The 6,028-nt window shown below is 50.1% G+C and overlaps 1 long non-coding RNA gene across 1 annotated transcript; it reads left to right on the top strand.

The window, feature by feature from the left end:
- The first annotated feature begins 278 nt into the window (after nucleotides 1–278).
- On the top strand, nucleotides 279–2,188 carry LOC131816070 (uncharacterized). The gene is made up of 2 exons (XR_009347938.1): nucleotides 279–683; nucleotides 1,875–2,188. It is a non-coding gene; the product is annotated as an uncharacterized LOC131816070 (long non-coding RNA).
- Nucleotides 2,189–6,028: the final 3,840 nt, after the last annotated feature.

The raw sequence follows: 6,028 nt of genomic DNA, 5'->3' as shown, positions 1-6,028 counted from the left end.
CTCTTCCTCAAGATAGCCACAGCGCCTTCTCTCATTCAGATCTCTTTACTCAGATGACTCTTTACTCAGATGTCACTTTCTCAGGTGAGCTTTCCCTCATCCCACCTCCCCCAACCCCTGAACCTGCACACACTCTCCGCTCTTCTGTCTTTTCTGACGTTTTGTTTGCTTTGTTCCTCCTCCCCCAACATTTATTGCCTCCTAAAATACATCTAAGAGTACTTATTTCCTCCATAAGTGATTTATTTTCCTGATTATTTGCTTTCCGCACTAGAATGTGACTCCTACGTGAGTCACACAGAATGTGAGGACAAGCTTTTGTTTTCTTCATTTATCTGCACCAGTAACTAGAAAGCAGTCCGTACACTTTCACGGAAGGAATGAATGAAGGAATGAAGGAATGGGCAGCGCCCGAAACGGAGCGCACATTCGCCAGATTCCAAACGACCCCTACACTCTCTCGGAACCGAACCGCCGAAGGCGAAGGAAGGCTGCAGGCCTGCTCGGGTCGGCTCTGCGGCGCGATCGGGTTCTCGGCCCCCCCGCGGACTCCGTTTCTGCGGAAAGTCGTACCCCCGTTCCGGGCTCTCTCTCTGGGGGAACCTGGGCCCTCCCTGGGGCGAGCGACGCCGGAACTTCCAGAGGGAGAGCAGGAATTCCTGCGACCCAGGCCCAGCCGAGAGGTAATAGGCACCTTGGCGGCCGCCAGCGGAACCGCCCGGCCCTAAATCACGGCCGCGGCCCCTCCTCCCTGCGCTGCCCGGCCGCGGCGGGGCGGGGCGGAGCCGTGCTCCCGGGCGGGGGCGGATTCCAGTCGCGGGGCCGGGGGGGCCGGGCCGCCGCCGCAGGTGCCGCGGAAATGCCTGCCCCGCTGCCCGCCTTTGATGTCCGGCCGCCCCGCCGCGCTCCCCGCGCCCGAGCCCCCCGCGGAGCCGCGCGCCCCGGGGACGGCGCCCCGCGAGCCCACCCGGTCCGCGCGGCTCCCCGGGATTCGTGGGCAGCGGGCCGGGGGCGGGGGCTCGGAGGCGCCTCTTTCGGGCGGCCCCGGTCATTTGTCAGGAGAGTGTGGCTCAGAATTATGAATTTGGAGCCGTGGGCCATCTCCTGATCCGTGCGGGGAGGGGCGCGGAGGGGTCGGGGGAAGCTGGCCTGGAAATGTGTGAAAGGCGGGAAAGAAGAGCCAGAGCTGTTTGGGGGGTGGGGGAGGAGGGGATTGGAAGGGTGGGACCCTTCCCAGGCCTGGGAACTGGGGCTGCTTGGGCATTTTCTTGGCTTTTCCTAACCTTGTTTTTTATTTTTATTTTTTATAAACATATAATATATTTTTATCCCCAGGGGTACAGGTTTGTGAATCGCCAGGTTTACACACTTCACAGCACTCACCAAAGTCCTAAACTCGTTTTAAGGTCGGTTTGAGGGTTCATGTTAGGGGACCAAAAGAGAAGTCGGTGGTTCAATCTCATTTGTTTTTTTCCTTGCTGATTTTCTATGGCTATTTTGTTCCTTTTGAGACCCATAGTTGTCTCTTGGCATAAATTTTCCCTCCAACACATGGGCAGGGATTTCTTAAAGTTAATGTGCAAGAGGAAAATTGCTTGTAATCAAAATTATCCTTGAATAAACCTTACATTGTGGTATGCGAGGCACATGGAGCAAACGCGCAGCAGTCGTTCTGATGCAAGCTAAAATGTAATAGCCACTGAACTAGACGCTGGAGGAACAAATACATCCTTCTGAGCATTCCAACCACGTTGCTGTTAAGACAGAATTTTGAGTTCCATAGATCTGGGATGAGCTCTCAGATACTCTACAACACATTATGAAACCCCGCCCTCCCTTTCTTCCTCCCTTTCTTCCTTGATTTTATTTTTAAGTGATCTCCACACCCAACATGGGGCTTGAACTTACAACCCCCGCAAATCAAGAGTCACCTGCACCACCAACGGAGCCAGCCAGGCACCCAGAGGACCACAGCTTTGACAACGATCAACCCCTGCCCAGGGAATGGGGTGGGTGGGGAATATTAAAGCATATCTATGTGCCTGCAGTTTATTTCCTTCTGTTTTAATCCCAAGCTTCTGTAGACTTAAGTTAATACACGTTTGTGGTTGTCAACACAAGGGAAAGCCTATACCGCTGGGTCTGGTATTTATAGATGTTCAATAAATGTTTACTGGATTTGAATACAGAGCTTGTTTGATCAGACCAGTGTGGTGTTTCCATAGTTTCATGAATTTTTTTTAAATCTCAGGGATTGTACCATTTTTCGATGCTCAGAAAAAATTTCCTTGTACCCGCTGTATACCAGGCACTGTGCTAGGACTGGGAATACAGAGGGGACCTAGATGTGGACCCAGCATGAATATAAAAGCACAATCTGATCTGCTAAATTCTGAGATGGAATCAAGAAGCGGGCCCACTAGTTCTATCCACGTCGTTGTAAATGGTAAGATTTCATTTTTTAAAAAAGATTTTATTTATTTGACAGAGAGAGAGATCACAAGTTGGCAGAGAGGCAGGCAGAGAGGGAGCGGGAAGCAGGCTCCCTGCTGAGCAGAGAGCCCGATGCAGGGCTCGATGCAGCACCCCGAGGTCCCCCTCTCTCTCTGCCTGCCTCTCTGCCTACTTGTGATCTCTGTCTGTCAAATAAATAAATAAAATCTTTAAGAAAAAGATTTTATGTACTATTATTATTATTTTTTTTGTTTGTCAGAGAAAGCGAGCGAGCACAAGCTGGGGGAATGGCAGGCAGAGGGAGAAGCAGACTCCCCGGTGAGCAAGGAGTGGGATGCAGGACTCCATCCCAGGACCCTGGGATCATGACCAGAGCTGAAGGCAGTTGCTTAACTGACTGAGCCACCCATGCGCCCTGTATGTGGAATTTAAGAAACAAAAGAGATGTACATAGGGGAAGGGAGGGAAAAAGAAAATAAGACGAAATCAGAGGGGAAGACAAACTATATGACACTCTTAACTCTAGGAAACTAAGCATTGCTGGAAAGGAGGTGGCCAGGGAGATGGGGTAAATGGGTCATGGGCATTAAGGGGGGGCACTAGATGGACTGAGCACTGGGTGTTGTATGCAATTGATGAGTCATCGAACTCTACCTCTGAAACCAATAATACACTGGATGTTAACTGATTTTAAACAAAATAAAAATAAAGGGGAGCCTGGGTGGCTCAGTTGGTTATGTGACTGTCTTAGACTCAGGTCATAATCTCAAAGTCCTCGGATGGAACCCCACCTCAGCATCGAACCCTACCTCTGCCCTCCCTCCTCAGAGGGCGGTGGGCGGTCCTGCGTCTCCCCCTGCTCCTCCCCCACCCCCACTCTCGCGCTCTCTCTCTCTTTCAAATACATAAATAAAATCTTAAAATAGTAAAAATAACTAAAAATAAAAATAAAGAGGGGGAGCCCGCGGGGAAGGGGGACCCCAGATCTCCATCCAGAATTCTGGCCTAGAGCCTTCCCTCCCCATGTGGGTAGGCAGCTCCAGGCTGTTCTTGACTCCTGGCCTACTGGGCCCTTGCTCACCTGCAGGAGGTAAGCAGGGGGCCACTGGTCTGTCTCCTGCTCTCTTGTGCTCTCCCTGGGGCCCCCATGGCCATCAGTTCAGCCAGTGTGGGAAACAAGATTAGCCAAGGAAACCCCAGGCAATAAATCTCATTCTGGGAGGCGGGCAGTTGGGCTCCTCTGGACTTCTCCTGGCTTCCAGCCTATGGTCTCTATTCTTTTCAACTTGTCTTTCTTCACTGGGGGGGACCCTTGAGGAGGAGGATCTCTCCCTCCCTCCCCCAATGCCTCTATCAGTCAAGCTCGCTCTTTCTTTCTTTCTTTCTTTCTTCCTTCCTTCCTTCCTTCCTTCCTTTTTTTTTTTTTTAAACTTGGTTGAAACTATTTGAATTTCTTAATGGCTTTTGTTTCAAGGAAGGAGGTGTCAGGCCTCTAAAACAGCAGGTGGTTGGTGGGGGTAGGGAGACTGAATTGAGAACGCAGGTCCAGCCCAGATGGGTTAAGAGCTTGATCTTTGAGTAGGAGCCACACTGCCTAATTTGAAATCCTGGCTCACCACAGCTCAGCTCTCTGATTTGGGGCAAGCTACTTAGGTTCTCTCTGGATCACAGTCTGTAGAATGGGTACTATAATAACAGGCCCCTCCATATAGGATTGTTGTGGGGCTAAGATAATATAGGTTTAAAAAGTACTCAGTAAAAATAAATAAACAGCCCTTAGTACCATGCCTGGCCTAAGTAAGCACTCCATACAAGTCAGCACCAATATTATTAAGATGATGATTGCTGTTATTACTAATTAGGACTAAGCAACATCCTGCTCCTGGTGGACTGTGAGTTCTCACTAGGAGGAAGGAAAGATGCTGCAAACACTTAAACCTTGTGAATCACCCTAGTGACACTCCCTTCAGCTCCTGCCCTCTCCTCTGTGAGGCTGCCCTGGGGATTGGTGGGAAGGGAAGGATTCCTTGGATAGGTCATGTCTATCCTGTGAAGATGAGGCGGTGGGGGGGGGTGCTCTGATGGGGTGAGAGAGGGTTATGGGCTCCCTGGAGACACCATAGGGGAGGGGAAACCTGTTAATGATTACACTGGGACAGAGGTTACCCTGAAGATAAGCAGCTGCAGTATTTCTTGAGGACCACTCTTTACTGGGATCCATTTCACTGAGACCTCTGAGGCTGGTATCCTATTTTGCAGGTAGAGGACTGAGGTTCAGAGCCTCTTCCGAGGTCTTTATGAGAGAAACAACTATCAGATGAGTTTAGATTCAAAGTTTGTGCTCATTATCACTACACTACTGTGTCCTACACTCAAGGCCACCTTCATGGGCATGGGACCTATGCACACCACCCTGCTTAGAAGGGTCCCAAGCTCAGTTTAATGCTCTTTTGTCACCATCTTCAAATTCTCGATTAATTTGAACAAGCGACCCCACATTTTCCTTTTATGCCAAGCCCTGCAAATTACGTAGTGGTCCTGCCTACGTTCTTTTGTAGAGAGGATGTCTTCTTTGCAAAGAAAAAGAAATTGAAGTACAGAGAAGAAGATATGACTGGTACAAAGTCATGTAGCAAGTTGGTAGCAGAATTGGAACCTGGTCTCCTGCCTCCCTGTCCAGTGGAATTCACTGGAAGCACTCATACACCCAACTGTGCCCTGGATGGGAGAAATTTCAGAAAGGGACACTGGCTAAGGGAAGTTTCAGAAGGGCAGAATGGCTGGGGTGGGAGGGGTAAGGTAGGAATGGGTTTCCATCCACCAAATCACTTCTCCCACGGGGTCCTTCTGGGATCAAATTGTCTACCTGCTACCTCTTTTTTTTTTTTTTTTTTTTAAGATTTTATTTATTTATTTGACAGACAGAGATCACAAGTAGATGGAGAGGCAGGCAGAGAGAGAAAGAGAGGGAAGCAGGCTCCCTGCTGAGCAGAGAGCCCCATTCAGGCCTTGATCCCAGGACCCTGAGATCATGACCTGAGCCGAAGGCAGCGGCTTAACCCACTGAGCCACCCAGGCGCCCCTACCTGCTACCTCTTGACCTGCCCACCCTTGGTCCTTGGGGCCAGGCTTTTCTGAAGGGCTGGGCAAAGCCATGAGCAGAACAGTGACTCAATTCTCTAGACTGGGTTGGAAGGGCTAAGGGACCTGGATAGGGTTGGGAGCAGAGGTGGCCATAGAGTAACACTCAGAAAAAGGATTCTCTGGGTTTTGACCCGATTCTGTCTCTTGCCCTGAGACCCAGTGAGACTGACATTCTGTTCCTTGAGCTGGATGCGTGGACATGGGTGCTCAGCCATCTGTGGCCTCTGGTTTGTGTAGAATCCTGCTGGAGGCATGCCTCTTCGTTTGCTTATGTGTGCATGTGTGTGTGTTGTGGGGTGATGGGAAACAGATTGAGTAGAGAGGAGAAAACATCTCTCTGCCTTCATTCACTTGATTTTCACAGATATTGCAGATTTGGGGAATAGAGCCCCCTTGTAGTGAGCAAGACTGACAATAAATCAAATAATCA

Source organism: Mustela lutreola, chromosome 15 (genome assembly GCF_030435805.1).
Source record: "Mustela lutreola isolate mMusLut2 chromosome 15, mMusLut2.pri, whole genome shotgun sequence".
Taxonomy (NCBI): domain Eukaryota; kingdom Metazoa; phylum Chordata; class Mammalia; order Carnivora; family Mustelidae; genus Mustela; species Mustela lutreola.
This window is presented reverse-complemented; position numbering and strand designations above follow the sequence as displayed.